At 39.2% G+C, this 23465-nt stretch overlaps 1 protein-coding gene across 1 annotated transcript in view; it reads right to left on the bottom strand.

The window, feature by feature from the left end:
* Nucleotides 1–23465, bottom strand: part of LOC117435613 (cadherin-22-like) — a 209306-nt gene that overhangs the window by 145724 nt on the left and 40117 nt on the right. The gene's annotated exons all lie outside the window — the stretch shown is intronic.

The following is a 23465-nucleotide window of genomic DNA, read 5'->3' as shown; positions in this document are numbered from 1 at the left end:
TATCCCTTTACAGCATAGCCTGCCTGCCGTAGTTGTAATACTTTTCTTTTTTTAGCCATTTCAGCGTATAATTACAAGATTAGGATGTGCTAAAGTGGTGTGGGTTTGCATCTCAAACAGTGTAGAATTCTGCTGACAGCAGCTGAAAACCTGCAGCTGAGATTGACTTCATCAGGCTTGGATCAATGTGATCCAGTCACACCGTAACTGGTCCCAAAACACCCTCTAATCCCCCAAGCTTTGCTGTCCAAGCATGAACTTGGAGAGTAATTAACTTGCACCCTGCAGTGAGAGTGGGAGAAGAAATTGGTAAAAGGCACTGTAATGTTGAACTATGTGGACTTGTGTTCAAATACTGTTATTCAAATGCATTAAAAGCAAAAGTGTTGGCATATTTACCATTGTTAATCGTTTCATTGTGCAATTTTCATATCCATTTGTTTTACAGGGACACTTCTCTTTTTCACGGACATATTGCCCATGCATTGTATAGACAAACTGAATTGATGTGAAAGGGTCTATAAGCACCCCTATAGACGAGCCTGGCTCTGTGGCATAGTGGTGTGCATGCTTGCTGGTTCGTGCCCAGCCTCTGCCCTGTTACACTGGTGCCGTGACTCGGATCTCATTGGCTGCAGCTGACTGGTGAGGTAAAGGGGTAAGAGTTTAACGTGCAGTGTTGCCTGGCAAAGTTACTCAAAGTCAACAAGAATGATTTGATCAAAACATTCCCCTATATATCCCCACAAATGAATACTCCCAAACACATTCTGTTAAGTAATGTTAATGTCAAGTTTCATCACAATTTAAAAAGCAGTTTTTCAGATAAATGACAGACAAATGCACAGACAGACAGACACCCCAACATATCCCCAGGCACAGTCAATGTCCCCAGTTCTGTAAAGATCAGGGCTGGCTGGCTGTCCTCCATAACAACAAAACAACTGGTAGACACAAGAACAGTTATGTAACATGTACCTTACAACAACAAAAAAAACAAAAAAAAACACAAAACTATAATTACCATAATGGAGATTGTGCTTATTATCCAAAGACTAACAGAAGATTAAACAGCAACAAACAGATGGAGAACAGTTGGCATGGCATTTGAGGAAGGCACACAGATGCCACGGTGAATTGAATGTTGACAAAAGCCAGTCAGCCACATCTCCGTATTACAGTGAACACTCTGCAGCCTGCTGGCTGTTTACATACTCGCTGTGGAGAGCAGCACATTATTGAGTGTGTAATTAAAAACTGTGCCAGACGGGAAAACGCCAATCCTAAAGTAATGGGGTATGGTTCCAAACACAAACAGCATTCAGACTTTCAATTAAAATAAAAGAGATCAATGTTTCAGAAGTTGATTTTGTTGTAGTTTCATTGTTCATTTTCTGGTGGAGTTTGTTCACAGCAATCCTGACCCAAACACCCCTGCCTGGGCCTCACTCAAACAGGTATAAAGACTAGCTTGAAGTCTCTAATTACTGTGTATTTTCATAGTAGTTACTTAATAAATACATGTCTACCTACCCATAATGACAATGTTATTATGCATAGTTACAACATACTTAACATGTAAATCGTTTTGCACGATATATGTACAGCTATGGCCAAAAGTTTTGGATCACCTACAATTTTAGGATTGAGACACAATAAAAAAAATACATGAACATCATCTTGGTCTTTTATTTAACATCATGTAATCAAAGAAAATACAAAATTATATTGCAAAAGCAAAGAATTTATGAAGCAAAATTAGTTAATTCTACAAGGTGATGCAAAACCTTTGGCTATAGCTATAAGTACACAATTGAATCAGAAATGGGTTAAGGTTAGGTTTAGAATTAGGGTTAGTGGGGTTATAGTTAGGTTCAGAATTAGGGTTAGTGGGGTTAGGGTTAGGTTCAGAATTAGGGTTAGTGGGGTTAGGGTTAGGTTCAGAATTAGGGTTAGTGGGGTTAGGTTTAGGTTCAGAATTAGGGTTAGTGGGGTTAGGGTTAGGTTCAGAATTAGAGTTAGTGGGGTAAGGGTTAGGTTCAGAATTAGGGTTAGTGGGGTTAGGGTTAGGTTCAGAATTAGGGTTAGTGGGGTTAGGTTTAGGTTCAGAATTAGGGTTAGTGGGGTTAGGGTTAGGTTCAGAATTAAGGTTAGTGGGTTAGGGATAGGTTCACAATTAGGGTTAGTGGGGTTAGGGTTAGGTTTAGAATTAGGGTTAGTGGGGTTAGTGTTAACCACCGTATTGCACCATTGCTCATGCTGTTTCTCCTACATATTTGATGCAGTTTGCTGAATTGTTAATTTTCTCTAAATCCTAACTCTAGTTTATCAGTAATTGGTATTCTCACGCAATCACTCTAATATTTGTACATTGTAACGCAAGTGACAATCAACCAGACATAATTCTTGATTAGAGTTTCCAAATGAGAGCTATAGCTGCCAATCTCATCTCTCTCTCTCTCTCTCTCTCTCTCTCTCTCTCTCTCTCTCTCTCTCTCTCTCTCTCTCTCTCTCACTCTCATGCCTCAACCTCTATTTGGGATCTGTAAGACTTCTCTGTAAAATAAAGACTTATGTTTACAAAAAAGCAGCACTTTACCTTTGCTGTATCCCCTGTTGTCACAGCAGTATTTTCAGCTGGAAACAAATTTACCGGTATCAACTTTAACTCTGGAGCGTTCACCAATGGAAAGAAGCCACTTAGGAACTCCGTCTTTATTACCTTTATTAAAATGATTGTCACCCTTATATTGAGTTTCTTTTGGTTATTCAATTCCCCTTTACATTAAGAACATAAGAACATTACAAACAAGGATAGGATATGCATATGTTTAAACTGCAGAAAAATGGTTGCATCCTGGTACCTTTGCTGTGGCCAGACTGCAGCTACATCATTAAAGTTAGTTTCCAGGAAGGAGCAGCACCTTCTCATTGCCTTGTCTTTGAAATACCTGCATATCACAAACTGAACTTCAGACACAAGCAAAGAATCAAAAGATCTTGAAAAGAAGACAAGGGAGGTGGCAGCGATAACATTGCTTGTGCTAAACAGAGAACATTGATTTTTAAATCTTAGTTAGTACTGCTTTAATATATTCTTTTTAGCTTCAAGTCTGTACACTGGAAACTCAATATTGTACTGGGGGGGAGATTTTAAATAAAGAAATCAATATATAAAGTTGAGGAAACAATGGCTCTGGGCTTTGTAGTCTACATAAATAGTGTCTTTGGTTTTACAGACTGCTGAAATCCTGAAGTCTTACTGTACTGAGACACTCCCTCAGGCAAGTAATACAATCAATAGAGAGCAAGGAATAGGGATTGTAGATCACACTGCTTACAGCAAGACTGATCTGCAGTGGTACGACCACTGCCATATGTAGTGGGATTTTGGGAGTGCTAACCAACTCATCTCCCTTTGTTCTTTTGCTTGTATTTGTACACTGCAGTTTGGAATGTGCAGATGGTAGCTAATCACTCACACTCGGACATGTGACACTCAGATACACGTCAGTTGCGTTTTAGCTGACTTCTATTAAGAATAAAATCAATCCCCATTATATATACTGTATGTAACAAATGAATGCACTTACCCATCACACATGCGATTTCTGACTCCGTCACCAGTTTTCTGATACAAAGCCCATCTCTTCTATGTTACAATTTATTTGAATATCCGTCACAGCCATTTTGATTTAATTTTGCTGTGGGTTAATGGGAATTTTACATACTGCTACCATACATATCAGATTTAAAAGAATGTACTGTATTACAGTATCAGTGGAAGCCGACTTATTTTAAAACACAATCCGCTTTCAGCTATGTATTTTTTGACATTGTATCTTTTTTGTGTTCCCTGAAAAACGGACAAGGGCTGGAATGGGCCAAAATGAAATAATCAGATATGCATCACACGCATTTAACCATCACTGAAGTTAAAATTTTATAGGGTCGGATATGTGAGTGCTGACTGTATAATGAATACATGTGCCTGGCAGAGAATATCTATTGGGACTGTTTTGTTAGCTACAATTATGTTAGGTGTTTGTGCTTTTAGCATGTGCTTAAGCCCTGTTTATCCTGCTTGATAATATTAATAATAACACTATAAGTAGATGAGCATGCTAAAAATATCTAGTTCCAATGGGGTTGCTCAGACTCACAATGGAAAAAAAAAATACCACAAGCTCCATTGCATTTATAAACACATTGCTTTCAAGTTATCCCCCCCCCCCCCCCCCCCATTAAAAATAGATGCTGTATATTATTTCTTTATTTGTATAAAGTTTGACTCCTGGTGGTTTTTCTTGAGTTAAGGAGCAGCTCTTCATACTTCCTGCCATGCACATTTTGTTATTTTTAATTTAGAGTGCCTAATTATTTTACTCCCAGTTTTCTCCCCAGTTTACAATGTCCAATTATGCTCCCTCACTGCAGGAATTCCCCACACAGCCACTTGGGGACTTCAGTCAGGAAACCCATGCAATAGATTGTTCATTAAAACAGACTAGATAACACGACTACAATATACATATTTTGAACTACATTCTTTGGCCTTTGGCCTCACCTTTTGAGGTACCCCTGCCCATAAATTAGCTTGCAGATAACTGGAGAGCATAGGTAAGCCATGGGCAGGGGGGCAGGATAGCTGGCCTCCCCCATTAGACAAAGCCAAAAAGCAGGTCATGTCTGGGGAGGTGAACTGTAGCACACAGCAGAAACATAATTGATTGAGGTAAGATATCAATCCTTTCTTTGCCGATCATTGGACATATTGTTTAACAAAGGATGAATAAGATGCTAGCTATTCGACTGAGGATTTAGCCTGGCATTGGAAGCACCTAAAATGTGCTTGATATTTACGTGATTGGATCTAAAGGTTAAATTGAGTTCCCTGCCAGAAGCATTGCTTTGCTTTATTGACAGTAAGAATGATGGCAAACATCATAAAAAGTGGACAGTAAAAGAAATCAACAAGAAGCTTCTAATGTGTTGTGATCTGTAGCACCCATTGTTTCAAAAAGGAACAAGCACTTTGAAATAACATTCAGGAAAAATAATGTTATAGACAGCGTTTGAACAACCGTTCAATTCCTTGTGTACCTTAAGGGGTTAAAGCTGGGATGCCAGCCCAACCTGCTGTACAATTCTAGTGACATATGCCCCGTTCACACTAGCACACCCGTACCGTGAGGGTTCCACGCCCTCACGGTACGGGTGTGTTTACACTAGAAAATAACCGAGCAGAGCCGGAACCAAGCCGTGAAACTCCAGCCCTGCAACATATGTGAATCTGGCTCGGGGCCTAAGCAGGCTGTGGACGGGTTTACTGCATTTCGTCATCACGCTCAAGCGTCATTACAAGAAAAATTGGCAAACCCCAGGAACTCAAACGGTAAATGTTTTCGTAACTCCTTACCTTTACGCCGCGGGACACATAACAACACACATCTGACTAAAATACTAAATAAAATAACTCCCTCTCTATAATACGCATTTAGTGAATAAAAAATGTAACTTTCCGTGAATTAACCATGCATAAAGCACAATGTAATCAACGTTATACTTTTAACAAACAAAAAAATAAAAAAGGTAACATACCCACTCGAGGATAATTTTAATCAGCAGTTTTTAAACTATAGCCTGGCTAAACGGCAGCGGGGAGTTCAGTTCGAAGCGACAGACAAGCAAACCAACAAAATGCAAGAAGGAGAGCGGGTCGGGAGAGTGGGAGAGTGGGAGAGTGGGAGAGGGAATGGGCTCGTCCCGGGTTCGGCTGCCGGAGCGGGGCTGAAACGTGTCGACTCCCGGAGAAAGCTGCAGCTCCTCTCGCAGCAAAAAAGTTAATAGATTAGGAAAGATAACCACGTTTCAGACCTAATATTTATTTAGAAATTAATACAGAATAAGATGTCTGTATTATAAAGTGTCAGCGCAGCTTTTCTCCAGTTCCTGTATCAGAAGGGAGAGCCAGAAACGGAAGTTACACTGATAAGTTGTTTACAGTTTGAACACCGGTACTGTATTTACTGTAGAAATATTGCACTTGTAAGTTGTATAGGGAATTGGGGGGACATGATGTAGGAGCGTTATATCCGAGGCGCGTTATTTTGTATAACGCTAATATGGTCCCCGGTCTTTGCTTTCTTTGTTTAGGTATGTATTGCAAACCCTGATTTGAATGGAATCAGGAACCAGCTTCAGTCGCAGACATTAGGATTCTCCAGCAAAGCAAGTTCAGAACCAGGTACAGGCAGATTCAGAGAAAAATGATAATAACTTCAATTAACAAGACAGTTGAACCTTCTGTTCAATAACAAACTCAACATTAGAAAACAATAGCTTTCATCATTCTGTGGACTAACTAAGTTGCTTAGCAACCACTGCTACAAAATAAACTTTTAAAGGTGGTTGTAAAACCAAACTTCATGAGAGACCTAGCCTGGCTCAATGCCATACTAAAACACGCTGATAGAAGTACCTCAACCAAATCATCTATCTTGTTTATAAAGTAAAATAAAAACTCAACACCATAGCTTGAGAAGCTAAGTGACCAAAGTCTGTTGACTTTTAAATCCGATCTTTGTTTGAAAAAGGCTGAGGGCTAATTACTTCCATTCCCTGCGCACCAAAAAACATGTCCAAAGTGTAATCCACTGAGAGTTGTGTGTGAAAGTATGAAGCGAGGTTATATTCCGCTAACAAAAGCAAATCAATAAAATCCATATCTCTAATGATCTCTGCCTCTGTTAGAGGGTTGTGCATTTCCCCCAGGGAGGAAGGTTATATATATATATATATGTGTGTGTGTGTGTGTGTGTGTGTGTGTGTGTGTGTGTGTGTGTGTGTGTGTGTGTGTGTACATAAACGCAAAGCGCTCACACTGTCTAACAGGAACTGTCTCTTCATTTATCATGAGGCACCCAGGGTCTCACCTCCCTAGTTCATAAAAGAAATAGGCATGCTGGGAGTTTAGTAATAGTGCACCGCAGTGCTGTTAGGTTAACAATCCCACACTACACATTCAATAGCATTTCTAGGGATCATATTTCTTTCTCTATAAACTATGGCATGTTATGGCTTTGTGTGTCTATTTTGTACTTATTTAACCACTCCACTGTCAAGTCAAAATGGATGGTGCTTTGGTAAAATGGCAGTTTTCTAAAATGTGCTTTATACAGGATTATACTGCAGACCTGCAATATTGACATTAAAACCTGCACGCCTGCAACATGTACAGCCCGCAAAATAAAATTCAGGTCTAAGATTCACTTGAAGATCAGTGTTGGCTGATTCCAGGCCTCAGTGCGCAGCATAAAGGCTGCTACCCACCAGACGCGATGCGACAAACGAAACTGTGCAGCGATTCGACAAAATGGAACCTATACTTTTGATAAGTATCATTCACACCACAAGTGACGTGAGGGTGGCACTGGAGTGACGTGAAATAAATAGGATTGAATCCTACTTTTTGTGATTTGACGCTCGTCAACTAGGGCATTGACCAATCAGAGAACAGCTTCAATGCACATGGTCCAGCAGGGGGAAGCAATATCTAAAATGACGGAGGAAACAATAATACTTGCCGTTGAAAAAATGCCCAGAGCTTTAAGACAATGGTCATCACAATTATAAAGACACAGATTTCAAGGCACTATATGGGAGTCCATTTCAAAGGAACTGGATAAGCCTGGTATGTACAATTTATTGCCATATGTGTTTAAATGCCATCAGAGAAGACACTCATAATTTTCACATCATGTTGACGAATATGTACCAGTCTTAATTATAGTTTTGTCAATAGCAATTTTGAACAGTTGTATAGATCTGTCAGTTTCCAAACCTGTCGCATTGCCTCTGTGTCGCTTCTGGTGTGTATGGTCATGGTATCTCATCGCCAATTAAATAATTATATTGCGTCTGGTGTGTGTCAGCCTTTAGACTAAAGTCTCAATAAGCATATACATGTAGAAAGTGGATTAAACTGTTTGGGTGATGTAAAAAACTGAAAGTTGGCATTATCAACATATGATTCTATGTACACTCCATTCATTGATGGGGTCATAAGTTGCAAATTATCTAATTTTAAATTAACCAATGATGTTGTTTTCTTTTTCTTTTATTGATTTGAAATGACATTTTAATAATTTAGGTCAGATTAATCATTGTCCAAAATTTTCTGGGAATAAAATGATTTACACTGAAATATATTTAGTTTTTTTGTAATTAATATTCACCAAAAATATATGTATCTAAATAAATGAAAGTCTTATTGTGTAGAGAAATCATTTGCACTTTTACCTTGAGGAAACAAAACCCCATTGGTTGATATTGGGTAATAGTTTATGATGATGTTCTATAATGCACTTAGAATACTGTGCCCAGTTCTGGTCACCTCAGCACCAAAGGGACATAGCGATCCTGGAGAGAGTCCAGCGAAGAAAAACCTGACTAATCCCAGCATGGCTTAAAGGAATGAACCATGCAGTAGGCTGAAAGAACTGAATCTATGGTCTTATGTTGAGATTTTATTTTTAAGCATTAATGTCCGTCACTAAATGGCCAAGTTCAATGATCTACAGGTAATGACCAATGCAGAGCTGTTTGAAATGTATGTCGTTGTTTGAAGTGAATTTCAAGATTCTAAGTCTGATTAGTTACCTGTGGGATAAGGACTGCTCTACTCAGAAGGCTGTGAAGTTTATAACAACAATCTTATAAATGTGTGTTCTTCACTTACTCAGATTGCTGTGTTGTACATGTCAGTATCTATTAAATTAACATTAATGATATGGGCTTCAGACATACCAGAAGGGAAAAACAACGGCACTTTTACCATGGAGTCTGGTGAAGGTTAACTGCACTTAATTAGACTGTAATTACACAGGTGTATACAGGAGTTACACTGCAACTACATTTCGAGTTACAAACCCCCACACTACATCAACAGAATCAAAATACAATGGGGATTCTAAGTAATCAAATTAGCTTGGATGTTCTGTTATTTGTTGTCTAGTGAATAGTACATTGGAAAATGGTCTTGAGGGGTGGGGGTAGGGTGTCACTCCCCCACCCCCACTTGCCCTTCTGATAACAGTCACACAAGTAGAAATGATAATGGCAGTACCTTCCCTTCGTACATTAGCTTTGTTCATGTAAGGGAGTATTAGACTATGTTTCATTAGTATCTCAAGGACAACACATTGTAATGAATCTCTTGGTGACATTGAAAAAGGAAATGCTTTGCTTCTGTTTTTGCTGTGCTGCAGGTACCCAGCATGCTGTGCCATTGGGCTCTCACATTGCAATATGACATTGCAGTGCATTAGAAATGAAGAGCTCTTTAGAAAAGTCTGCAGCAAAATGCTTCTTTCATTCCTATAACCTGTGTGGACTCTTGTTAGCAAACCAACCTATTTAATCTCATTTACGTTTCTTTCTCATGAATTCAGCCGGTGTCAAGCCCTGAATCAGATTATCTAAATGTTTTTGCTGAGACTATGTAGGGATTCAGTGCTTTTTAATAGGCCATTATACCCTATGGGGTGAGATGCTATTTTCACAACTCCAGTGAGAGAGATAGCAGACCACCCAAGTGACCCGCATTTCACAAGTCAGATCCGCAAATTGACATTAAAACCTGCAGACCCGCGACAGTCATTGTACAACCCGCAAATGAAACTCACTGCTTGGGTAATGTAAAAAACTGAAGTTTGTCATTATCAACATAGGATTGTATCTACGCTCCATTCATTGCTGGGTTCTGAAATTCAATTTGAAGCGACACTCTTTGTATAAATGCACACACTTTCTTTTTACGCATATCAGAATAAAAAAGTGTGTATATATTTTCCTATTTGCTGTCTCTCAGTACCGGACCTGTATTTACTGGTAAAGCCCTGTGTAAGTGAAATATCACAGAGAGTGGGTTTGTTGTTGTGTTGTTTTTTTTGGGGTGTTTTGATATTTTCACAATATGCAGAGGAGGTTATATTTCTGGAGTGCTGTTTTGTTCTGCCATGGTGCACTGCAGTGAAAGCCTTGTTTTTTTGCAGAGTAATGTATTAGGACTAGCGGAGACTCCCTAGGCTGTTTGAGTTCCATACTGATTTCCAGAGATGCTGTGTTTGGCTGCATTTCAATTGATGTCTTGGTTTTTTTTTTTAAGCACAGTGTCATTTAATTCAGTCTGTTCGGCAAGCTGTGGTGTGTGCACTTGTGTGTGTGTAGAGCTCAATTTGAAATCAATTGCAGGTTAGGCCAAGGTGCAGATACCCCTGCTGGTTTGTAGTGCTCAGAGAAAGCTTGCAAGCAATGCTTGTAGTATTGGCAAATACTGCAAGCAAGTAGAGGAATACAAACTTCAGGCAGATAGATATTCCTGTTAAGAACAAGCATACATGTATTGTGCCTCTATATGAAGTCTTGAATTCCTAATGCTTTAACTCTTAGCCTATTTAAGTATAGATGTGTTGCCATGTCTGTAGGCTACACATGTCTCCAGCATGTATTTGGAAAGTAACTTATATTTTTAAAACATGATATCTGGTACTACCTTAGGTTAAAGGAAGCTCTCAGTTTCTATGTCGTATTCTCAGGAAATGTGTTAAACTTGCAATGGTTATTTCACTTGAGTAGTGTCTTCTGGGTCATGTAAAGCTGAAGGAACACAAAGCCACGTTGTAGCTTGGAACTTGGTTTCAGGAAACTAGGTTTCAGGCCACTGCATGGCACACCAAGGGAGACAGGGTTTGATAAAGCTGCCCGGGTAACACTTTATATTGAGGTGCTGCTTATTAATGTTTATAAATAAGTAATAGATACTTAATGGCTATGACTATTGCATGGTTATAAACCATCTATAATGCTTTATTAACACTATATAACTATATAACATATTATATTTATAAAACATATATAAAGCATTAATAAGTAGCACCTTAATACAAAGTATTACCGCTGCCTCAAATATATATATATATATATATATATATTGTAGCGATCCTGGCTTTTGCGAGAACTGGACTAGAGTCGCTGGGATGCAGTATTGTAAATGCGTTGTTATCTGTTCATTCCCTGTGTTGTGTGCCCGACCACTCCATTAAGAGAATGTATATGGGGAGGGTATAAGGGTGTGAATGCAGGGTGGGAAGGTCGTTTGGGGACCGTAGTTTAGGGGGTGAGTGTGTGGGTGTATAGGGAGGCTGTGTCATTGTTTATGGAAGTTAATTGAGAAAGTTATTTTGTTACAGGGAATTAGCCAGTCCCCCCCCTCCTCGTCTTTGAGGGTTGGTTTAGCCCTGAGGGATGAGGATGATAGGAGCTGACGTCAGCAGGCTCGGAGAGACTTTTTGGGTGGATTTAGACGGAGCGGAGGGTGATCGAAAACCTGTTATTGTTAAAGACGAATTCGCCAGTTTAGATAGATAGCCGGTTACGCTGATATACTGAAAACCCCTGTTGTGTGTGAGAGGTATCCGCTGTTGCTGTGAAAGTGAAGTGGGTAGGCATAGACACTAGTAGGGTTTATTATTTTGGCGTGGGACTGGGCCGACAAAATCCTGTATAACTGTGTTAACAAAACAAAAGAAATAAACAACTGGCTGTTTTATTATCCTTAACATGGCTTCTGGAACCGTTTCTTTATTATTTATTTTAAAATAAGTGTCATAGCGACGGCAAGTCGCTACTATATATATATATATATATATATATATATATATATATATATATATATATACAGCTCTGGAAAAAATTAAGAGACCACTGCAAAATTATCAGTTTCTCTGGTTTTACTATTTATAGGTATGTGTTTGGGTAAAATGAACATTTTTGTTTTATTCTATAAACTACTGACAACATTTCTTCCAAATTCCAAATAAAAATATTGTCATTTAGAGCATTTATTTGCAGAAAATGACAACTGGTCAAAATAACAAAAAAGATGCAGTGTTGTCAGACCTTGAATAATGCGAAGAAAATAAGTTCATATTCATTTTTAAACAACACAATACTAATGTTTTAACTTAGGAAGAGTTCAGAAATCAATATTTGGTGGAATAACCCTGATTTTCAAGCACAGCTTTCATGCGTCTTGGCATGCTCTCCACCAGTCTTTCACACTGATGTTGGGTGACTTTATGCCACTCCTGGTGCAAAAATTCAAGTAGCTCGGCTTTGTTTGATGGTTTGTGACCATCCATCTTCCTCTTGATCACATTCCAGAGGTTTTCAATGGGGTTCAGGTCTGGAGATTGGGCTGGCCATGACAGGGTCTTGATCTGGTGGTCCTCCATCCACACCTTGATTGACCTGGCTGTGTGGCATGGAGTATTGTCCTGTTGGAAAAGCCAATCCTCAGAGTTGGGGAACATTGTCAGAGCAGAAGGAAGCAAGTTTTCTTCCAGGACAACCTTGTATTTGGCTTGATTCATGCGTCCTTCACAAAGACAAATCTGCCCGATTCCAGCCTTGCTGAAGCACCCCCAGATGAGTCCAATTTTCAGCTTTGCCCAACACCTGGTCGTCTAATGGTTAGACGGAGACCTGGAGAGGCCTACAAGCCACAGTGTCTCGCACCCACTGTGAAATGTGGTGGAGGATCGGTGATGATCTGGGGGTGCTTCAGCAAGGCTGGAATCGGGCAGCTTTGGCATTGTTATTTTGACCACTTGTCATTTTCTGCAAATAAATGCTCTAAATGACAATATTTTTATTTGGAATTTGGGAGAAATGTTGTCAGTAGTTTATAGAATAAAACAAAAATGTTCATTTTACCCAAACACATACCTATAAATAGTAAAACCAGAGAAACTGATAATTTTGCAGTGGTCTCTTAATTTTTTCCAGAGCTGTATATATATATATATATATATATATATATATATAGTAACAGACTGTCAGTGTTGAGCGCACGAGGAAGGTATCAGAAACGTGGGGATGCTGATATCTTCCCCCAAAGCTCAAAACTAGAAAGACGGGCGTTGCGGTGGCAGAACGGAATAGTAAATAAAGAAACTTCAACTCCCATGATTCTGAAGGTCAGTAGTCAGGTGCCATGTCCGCGGGAATCCAGGGGGTTTTAAAAGGCAGGTCAGCAATTAGAAAAAGGAGAGGGGGTAATTGTGGAAGGTACTTTGTGTATAGCAGCAACTTTGAAATACCGAGTGGTGTTGTCGGTTCGTTTCACTAGCTGAGTACAGCTTGTACAGCAAATGTTTAAGTGGTGTGTATGTCAGTGGAACAGAGACAAGAGCAGCCGTGCTTCGTTGTGCAGAAGTACGGGAACAAAGAGATTAAAAGGGCGGCAGTGTTGGTGACCAGAACAGACTACTTTATTTCAGAACCGAAGGTACCTGTGTGGAGTGACTGCAAAATAATAAGCGAGTAGGGCTTGTATTTTGGTCTGACCAGAGGAAGCTGCAACGCGTCGGCAGTCTGGAATGAAGTGAAGCTGGTGCACTCGCCAAACAGATCTCTACAGTTAATAACCCAGACCGCAGACTGGCGGTATCCATTTGTGTTTGGTTTCTTTTAAAAGAAAGACAGCGTTCTGTTTGTACCTGTCTTAAAAATAAAGTCACCGTATTAAATGGACTGTTACTCACCTGCTTACTTGCCTGCTGTGTGCAGAATTCATCCCGTTTTCTACAGCTGTATTAATTGTTGCCAAACTGAATACGTTTAAACCGGCAAAGTTTTATATCAGCGCGTATAGTGTGCACGCGCTGAATTTATAAAAGCCTGTGGTTTGTGGACTGTTATTTTACTTGTTGTTTTAAGCAACCGCATTATTTTCTTGGACTATGTTTTATTTGGGTAAGGCTGGTTGCTTATTTTCAGGAACAGAAAACGCCGTGTGACCCTGAAATGGCTGTAAACGTCTGGGGTTTAAAGTTTTGTCTATTGAACCCGGACTGTTTAGTTTAATGAACTGTGCTTAATAATATACTCAGGAAGGAAACAAACCACACGGACGGTGGCAGTTGTGTTTTATTTGTTTGTTTTAGTTCGTCAAGATCCAGCCAAGCAGCAGGCTGTCAGTATCAGTGTTCACCAGCAGAGGGCGACAAAGGAACCAAAACAACGCAAGGTGCTGTGGCAATCGTAAAGACTGTGAGGGGGGGCGCTAAAGGAGCATCCTAACATGTTGTACCTGTGTGAACCACATGGGGCGTGGTCTTTTGGTACCAAGGGACATATTACTTGGAAGACTTACCTGTTCACCTGGAAAAGGATTACAAACTACATTTCCCAACAGCCCTTGTGGATTATAAAGAAAGTGAACAAGTGACACTTACCTGGCGAAACTTTTTGTTCCGAGACCAGGTTTACTGTTACCAGCAGCGTTGGGATGGAACTTGGACTGGTCTCTATGCTAAAGCAACATGTTTTTCCTTGCAACGAGGACAGCTTGTGCAAGCAGTAGAGAGGGTTGAAGAAGTGAGATTAGTGGGCAGGGTTTCTTTTGTTTTGTTTATTTTCATAAACGTTCTGTTGAGTCTTTGAACTTTTGTGTAAGAAAATAATAAAACTGCCTATTCAACCTTATCAAGTGCCTCGGTGTCAGCTCTCATGCTGCCAGTTGGCTACCACACTAAAATACAGAACAGATCTTTCACTATATATATATATATATATATATATATATATATATATATATATAATTAGTGAGAAGATGTAGTCCTGGGGGAGCAAAGGACTACATCTCCCAGGATGTCACAGGCTGAAAAGCTGTCATTTGTTTAATTTAATTTGTTAATTGTTTTATTGTTAATTATCGCCTGCACCTGGGTAGTAATTGTAAATTAGGACCAGGTGCAGGGTATATAGGAGGTGCAGTCTGCACAGGGCTGCTGTGTAGAAGACAGGTAGTGTGTTCTGTGTCCAAAAAAGTAAGTGTTTTGTTAAAACTGTGTGGTTTGTTTTTGTGTATGCCAGGTAAACGGCTTAGCCGTTCTGCAAGCTAGGCAGGGACCAGCATACTGTGCAGTAAGCTCTCCGAAGGAGCTAGGTGTTTGTTTTGTTTTTGTGTTCATTTATTATTAAAGAAAAATAGCGCGTCAGCGCTGGAAAACTCCATTTCTGTGTCCTGGGTCAGTGTTTTTAAAGGGGCAACGAACCCGAGTGGGTGCGGTTATATTACACTATATAATGTGTGTGTGTATTGCTTGTCAAAACGCATGTGCATCAACATATGAAATTAACTCAATAAGTAAAACAGTAGGCAAGTGCATGTTAAACTATAATAATAATGTAACAGGCAAACTAACGTTAATAAAACGAAAGCAACAACACGGTCAAAAACCTTAAATCGCCATGTACTATAAAATTAGCTGGCTGGTGTGTTTCAGGCTATCACAATGACAGAGACAAAAATTTGCTTAAGGTTAACTTAACGATAATTAACTAACTGTTAGACTAAATCAACACAGCACCCCTACACACATTACAAAATGCAGCAGCAATATACAAGACATGCACATTATTTCACAGAAGCATCTCACCAGAACGGGAAACACGAAATTGCTCTGTGAATTGTTCAAGCTCTTTGGGGGGGGGGGGACGACTTCAGTTTTTTTTTCTTTATATTCAAGAGCTTGAACAATTTCCAACTTTGTGTAGCAAGAGAAACGGCGTTGCATTTTCCTGTGTGTTTACATGCCATTTTGTAGCAGTGAGGTGCACTTGTGGAAATCAGAATACAAAACAATTCAATGACATGACGGCCATTCATTGTCCCTCAAGAGACTCTTGCGATGACAAGTTGCTTTTTTACAAAACAGTACTGTATCCCTTGTGAACCAATCACTAATGGTGCCAAGAAGGTGTTCTTTTAAGTGAAGTTCCTGTTCCTTTAGCCAGAGCATTTACAATGGGGGGAAAAAATCAGTTTTACCACAAGGGTGTTCTCTTAGACGAAGTGTTCTCTTAGGAGGTGTTCCTATACTCGGCGACTACTGTACCAGATATCATGTTTTCAAATAAAAATGCATGTTAAATGTAAAATGGTAAGGTTTCTTGAATTAGTTTGTCAGCTACAGTTACTTTAAGGTAAAACAGCATTAATCTCATATTTTTATGAAATTATAGAAGATTATTTTTTTTAGACTGTAGGACCCTGAGATGCTTGTACAAGAAAGACACTATGTAAAGCAAATTGGTACAGTATGGTTGAAATCCCCCTTGCCTCCTCCCCTAGGCTCTGTTTCCCTGGCACCAAAGAATGCTTCAGATTGCAACCTATTATCAGCCCAGCCCCAGCACCTCTCATTAGACCTGGCAAATTTGTTCAGCTTCCCAGGGGCAGGATTTTAATAAGAGGGGAAAGGTAATAAGAATTAGCATTGAGTTTGCAACTGAGCATTCGCAGGCCCTCTTGTGAATATGAAATTGATAAACAGGTGCAACTGGAGTGTGTACATACAGATCTCCCTCCAGCAATTAGCCAGTCTCCTTGAGTCAGGCGGGTGCTATTTCATCTGTTATGTGCATATTGAATGAGTGTGGAATACAGTATTGGAGATGAACATTGTTCTGCACACAGTGGTTTGGACAGAATGCTTTGATAAAGGGATCCCTCTGTATTTCGCGATGTGACGTGCACATTAAAAAACATGAAACACTGAAAACAGTGAATGAGTGAAGGGCTCTTATACAGGTAAATGCAGGCCTTGAACAATTTTCTGTCAACACGGCTTAACCATGAATTACCCAACATCACAATATATCCATAAGTAACCTGTCCCTACATTAGAAATTAGTAACCTGTCCCTACATTGTAATATACAACTGCTGCATAGTTTGGATTTAATTCCGTTTCAGACAAATGGCAAGGTAGACAGAACCGTTATAATAGTCTACCACAATATTTTTGCACAGTAATTTTGCAGTTATTCCCCATGCTTTTCCCATGGTTATACGATGCATTTACCATAGTTTACTCTGGTTTGCCATATTTATTAATATACAGTGCCTTGCATAAGTATTCACCTCCCTTGGACTTTTCCACATTTTGTAGTGTTACAACCTGGAATTAAAATGGATTTAATTAGGATTTTTTGTCACTGATCTACACAAAATAGTCCACAATGTCGAAGTGGGGAAAAAAATCTACATATTTTTCAAAATTATTACAAATAAAAAACTGAAAAGTCTTGATTGCATAAGTATTCACCCCCTTTGCTGTGACACCCCTAAATAAGCTCTGGTGCAACAAATTGCCTTCAGAAGTAACATAATTAGTTGAATAGAGTCCACCTGTGCAATTAAAGTGTCACATGATCTCAGATTAAATACCCCTGTTTCTGGAAGGCCCCAGAGTTTGTTAGAGAGCATATCTAAACAAACAGCATCATGAAGACCAAGGAGCTATCAAAACAAGTCCGGGATGAAGTTCTGGAGAAGCACCAATTCGGGTTGGGTTATAAAAAAATATCCCAAACTTTGAATATCCCCCGGAGCGCCATTAAATCCATTATTAAAAAATGAAAAGAATATGGCACAACCGCGACTCTGCCTAGAGAAGGCCGTCCACCAAAACTCAGCAACCAAAAGGCCAATGGTAACTCTGAAGGAGCTGGAGAGATCCACAGCTGAGAAGGGAGAAACCATCCATGGGACAACTATAACCCAAACGCTCCACAAAGGGTGGCGAGAAGAAAACCATTGCTGAAAAAAAACATATCAAATCCCGTTTGGATTTTGCCATAAGGCATGTGGGCGACACAGCAAACGTGGAAAAAGGTTCTCTGGTCTGATGAGACCAAAATTGAACTTTTTGGCCTTAGCGCAAAACGCTGTGTGTGGCGCAAAGCCAACACTGCTCATCACCCTGAGAACAACATCCCCACGGTGAAGCATGGTGGTGGCAGCATCATGTTATGGGGATGCTTTTCATCGGTAGGGACTGGGAAACTGGTCAGGATTGAGGGCAAGATGGATGGAGCCAAATACAGGGAAATTCTAGAGGAAAACCTATTTCAGTCTGCAAGAGACCTGGGACTGGGGCGGAGGTTTACCTTCCAGCAGGACAATGACCCTAAACACACAGCCAAAGCTACACTGGAGTGGTTTAAAAACAAGTCTTAGAATGGCCCAGTCAAAGCCCAGACCCCAATCCGATTGAGAATCTGTGGCAAGACTTGAAAATTGCTGTTCACCAACGGTCCCCATCCAACTTGACAGAGCTTGAGCAATTTTGCCAAGAAGAATGGGCAAACATTGCAGGATCCAGATATGCAAAGCTGGTAGAGACTTACCCAAAAAGACTCACAGCTGTAATTGCTGCCAAAGGTGCTTCTACCAAGTATTGACTCAGGGGGGTGAATACTTATGCAACCAACAAATGTCTTTTTTTTTGTTTAATTAACTTTTGTGTCACAATATTTGCAAAAAATGTGCACCTTTAAAATGTTAAGTATGTTGTGTAAATCAAATGGTAAAATCCCAATTAAATCCATTTTAATTCCAGGTTGTAACACTACAAAATGTGGAAAAGTCCAAGGGGGGTGAATACTTATGCAAGGCACTGTACCTTGCTGTTCTTTACAATGCTTGCCTGTGCTTTACAATGCTTTTTCTATATTTTATTATAAGTTGCTGTGCTTTTAATGTGGGAAACTTCTATAAGGGAAAATCTATCCGACTTTGATGGCTGAAATTAGATGCTTGGTTGGCAGGTGCTTCTGTATATCAGTGACAAAGTCGTGTCTATAGTAGAACATTCAGAAACGTTTTTATCTTTAAATCTTTCTGCACGATACAGTATATGTAATTACACAATTGTATCAAAAAAGGGTTAGGGTTAGGGGAGTTAGGGATAGGGTTAAGGGGGTTAGGGTTAGGGTTAGGTTAGGGTTAGGTTTAGGTTTAGAGTTAGGGTTAATCATGCAAAATATTTACACATGAAGTACATTGTAGCTATGCATAATAATATTGTAATTATGCGTAAGTACACATGCATTTACTAAGTAACTACTATATAAATACACAGTAATTAGAGACAATTAATTTAAAGTGTTATCATATTGAATATGGATCAAATCTCATAGCACAGTTACAGCAGAGAGCTATCCAAGCCCCCTTTAAAAAGGTTGCATTTAGTTGTAAACACACCACACAGAGAACAATCTGCAAAGTTTGGCATATTGTACAGAAACTCCATCTAAAAATCTCTAATGATATGTTTTAGGTAAACTTTTTGTTAAACTTTGGTCTTGACTATGAAACTGTTATCTGAGGAAATTAACCTAACAATTCAGCTAACAAATGCTGCTTTTGAAAACATATATTTTCTTAACTGCATCAAATCTGTCAGTATGAAAACTAACATTAAACATACGTTTTATCCCAATTGCAACTATCAACCCCAAAAACAGGTCTGTCATTGCTGTTGAGACAAGCGCGGTGTATTGATGCAACAAAAATGGTGTAATTGCAAAATAAATGACCCTGCTTCCACCTCTTGATATGCAAACTGAAGGTTTCTTGGGGATGTTTTGATGTTAATTGCCAGTCTAGTGCAGGATCAACCAAGATTGAGTAATTGATGTAACATTAATTAAATACATTTGGAGAGTATTTATTTTGAAGATTGAAACTCAAGTGTTTCAAGGGCATTTTAATTAGTTTCTACCCATCACTAATCTCCCAGCAACATACCCCACATCCACATACTGTATCCTTTCAAATTTATGACCAATGTTTTTATTCTTCTCACAAATGTGTCTTAAATTTGAGTATAGTGATGGGTGTATCAAAATCGACAACAAAAGACATGCCTGAGTACACAAACAAGAACGTGACTGACTGCCCGAGACAAGAGGAACAAAAAACCGTTACTGCCCAATCTCGAATCATCTACGACAAATAGGCAACCATTTTCAAACAAGGAGTCGTTGTCTGAGAGATGTTAAGTAATGAAGAGGACTCCCCCAACTCAGAGGATGAGAGGCTTTGGTTTTTATTTTCAAGAGATTGTAGTTAACAATATAATGCAATACATGTTACCTGCTGTGCACTTCTAATCATTGTATAGGACTTACATGTGCAGTTCTGAAAGCAATTAAAACACATCTGGTACTGCACTGGGTTGATGATATCTTTCAGATAGGGCTGCACTTCCTTGATCATTTTACCTGGATGTCCCCATGCCTTCAACAGCTTGTACCAGACCGGTGCATGTTTCTTAATATGTGTTTCTTTCAAAACTCTGCATTTTAGACCTATGTAGCTAAAGGTTTTTACTCCATATTATAATGAGCACATTTTCTAAAGAAAAGAGCAGCTATTATTAACTTTCCTCTCCCTCCTACACATGCTGTAGTGGAGTGCTGCTTCTCATAGCGGATCAATAAGCATTAGGCGCTGTTGTTTCTTATTAGGTTTAGAATCGGTCATGATCTATGAGAATTTGGGCCATTGTCAAATGCTTTTGTATTATCAAGAGTATGTGAATAAAAATATTTGAATAAATCACAATAATGTTAAAGATATCGATGTGATATACAGCAGTGAGCACATTTATTAGAACACCTCGTTGCTTCTGTTTTGATTTGTTGTGCATATGAAATCAAACCACTGGAACTGAAAATCTTAGAAAATTGTCAAAATAGGCAAATTAGTGTCTAATTTAATTAAATTGAATAGGTCATGCATGCAATTCATTTAAAATAGAACGAGGAAAGGAACACAGAGCCACAAATAGTAAAATGCAGGAGACTTTTTAGAAGTTGTTTAAGATGCCTAATTAAAGCACAAAGCGGTCTAACATTCACGCACATCACTGATTACTGACTAATTGAAATTCTTACACCCAGAGATTTTTATGCAGGTAGGTATATAAAAGATATCAATGACAAATCTTGAGGTGTTCTCAAACATTTGCACACGACTATACAGGATGGAAATAATATGCTTGTTGTAAAAACAATATGTTGTACGTGACCTCTGAAGTTTTAACAAATAACACTTTACCTGTGCTGCATGCGGTGCTGTCCGTATCGCAGTGGTATATATTTAACACTAGAAGGATCGGACGGAGATATACTCATACCTAGAAGCCCTGCAGCAGTCTTTCTGACGGCTGTATTCAAAACACTGTAAATAGCATAATGAAAGGAGAAACAATAAGATGTAATTAGTTTTTTATTTTTTATTTTTATTGAGTATGTCACATAAACATCTGAACAACCGAAGCATATTAAATATTATATATATATATTGTGAGATAGCAGGGAGGGGGTTAAAGCCTCCCTGAAGGAGAAAACATGTGAATATGCACGTTTGTTTAGTTTAATTGTGTTAGTTTATTGTTTAATTGTTTTGCTTTTCTGTTAATCATTGTTTGTTAACTGTTTTATTGTTTAATTATCCCCTGCACCTGGACAGTAATTGGGAATTTGGACCAGGTGCAGGGTGTAAAGGGCAGGCAGTTAGATTATTCAGGGCTGCTGAGTAGAAGGAAGCAGAAGAGAGGTGCTCTGCTTCCGAGCAGTCCAGAAATAGTAAGTGCTGTGTTAAGCCTGTGTGGGTTTTGTTGTGGTGTCAGGTAAACGCCTTAGCCGTCCTGCAAGTTAGTCAGGGAAGAACCTGTTTAATTAGGGCTCTCAGGGCTTTTAGTTAGTGGCGTGCCGTCAGGACCTCCAAGGTATTCTCTGCTGACCAGACAGTGCCAAGTAAACCGTCAGTCAAATGACATTACGTTGCCTCATTCACTTGCGTACAGTTTCTGTCACTGCTCGACCCACAAAGGTTTGGTGCTTACAAGAATAATTTTCCTGAAACAGCCCTTTTAAATGTGCAGCAAACGTATGGGGAGCATTTTGATGCAGTGAGGCTCAAAAACAAACTGATTTTCATGTATTCGATGACGGATTTCCAGGGAAAGCATCCCGGTGATCTACTTCAATATCTCATTACCAATGGACTCAAAGACAGCATGCCAGAATTGTATGACCTGACCTGCCTGATACTGACCGTTCCCGTTTCTGTGGTTTCAGTAGAAATATATTTTTCTGCCCTCAAACGGATCAAGAGTTATTCTAGAAACACCACTGGACAAGATTGACTGTCATCCTTGGTGAGTATTTAGTAAACTAATTGTTTACGACTGTAAGTCGCCCTGGATAAGGGTGTCTGCTAAGAAATAAATAATAATAATAATAATAATAATAATTTCAATTGAAAGTGAACTTCTTCTGCAGCTGAAGCCAAAAGACAAATTCTACAACGACGTGATCGACTGCTTTGTGAAGAAAGAGCGCAGAATGGATTTTGTGTACAATTAATCTGGAGTAACTTTTTACATTTACTTGTATAATTCACAAAGTAAAAATTAAATACATTGTGCAAAATACAAAGATAAACAATGTTTAGGTCTACCTTACTAACAAAGTAACTTAGCTCTGTTCATTTTTTGTATCCATAATATGTACATAATACAATGTTACAAATAGTGTTTCAAACCAAAATGGAAAAACCTAAATAAATAATAAAAAAAAATGAAAGTGCAACATATTAACCAAGTTTAATTTAATTGTAATATAAGTTAATGAATGAATGAAATCAAAATTAAATTAAATATAGGAAATATATTACATTAAAAGTGGAGAGTGGAGAAAATGACATTTTAAAACCAAAACACGCCAAAATGACTGTCGCGGGGCTTCTAGTTTTAATACATAATTAATTGTCACACATCAGGGGTCAGAAGAGCATTCATCAGGAGGAGAAGTCTCCTTTAGCACTGTAGTGTATGAGGAGAGCATTCACCAGGAGAAGACATCTCCTTTACCACTGTAGTGTATGAGGAGAGCATTCACCAGGAGAAGACATCTCCTTTACCACTGTAGTGTATGAGGAGAGCATTCACCCGGAGAAGACATCTCCTTTGCCCCTGTAGTGTATGAGGAGAGCATTCACCAGAAGAAGTCTCCTTTATCACTGTAGTGCATGAGGAGAGCATTCACCAGAAGAAGTCTCCTTTACCACTGTAGTGTATGAGGAGAGCATTCACCAGAAGAAGTCTCCTTTACCACTGTAGTGTATGAGGAGAGCATTCACCAGGAGAAGACGTCTCCTTTACCCCTGTAGTGTATGAGGAGAGCATTCACCAGAAGAAGTCTCCTTTACCACTGTAGTGCATGAGGAGAGCATTCACCAGAAGAAGTCTCCTTTACCACTGTAGTGCATGAGGAGAGCATTCACCCAGAGAAGACATCTCCTTTACCACTGTAGTGTATGAGGAGAGCATTCACCAGAAGAAGTCTCCTTTACCACTGTAGTGTATGAGGAGAGCATTCACCAGAAGAAGTCTCCTTTACCACTGTAGTGTATGAGGAGAGCATTCACCAGAAGAAGTCTCCTTTACCACTGTAGTGTATGAGGAGAGCATTCACCAGAAGATGTCTCCTTTATCACTGTAGTGCATGAGGAGAGCATTCACCAGAAGAAGTCTCCTTTAC

This window comes from Acipenser ruthenus, chromosome 18, assembly GCF_902713425.1.
Source record: "Acipenser ruthenus chromosome 18, fAciRut3.2 maternal haplotype, whole genome shotgun sequence".
Classification (NCBI taxonomy): domain Eukaryota; kingdom Metazoa; phylum Chordata; class Actinopteri; order Acipenseriformes; family Acipenseridae; genus Acipenser; species Acipenser ruthenus.
Note: the sequence above shows the minus strand (reverse complement) of the source record. Positions and strands in the feature narration are given on the sequence as shown.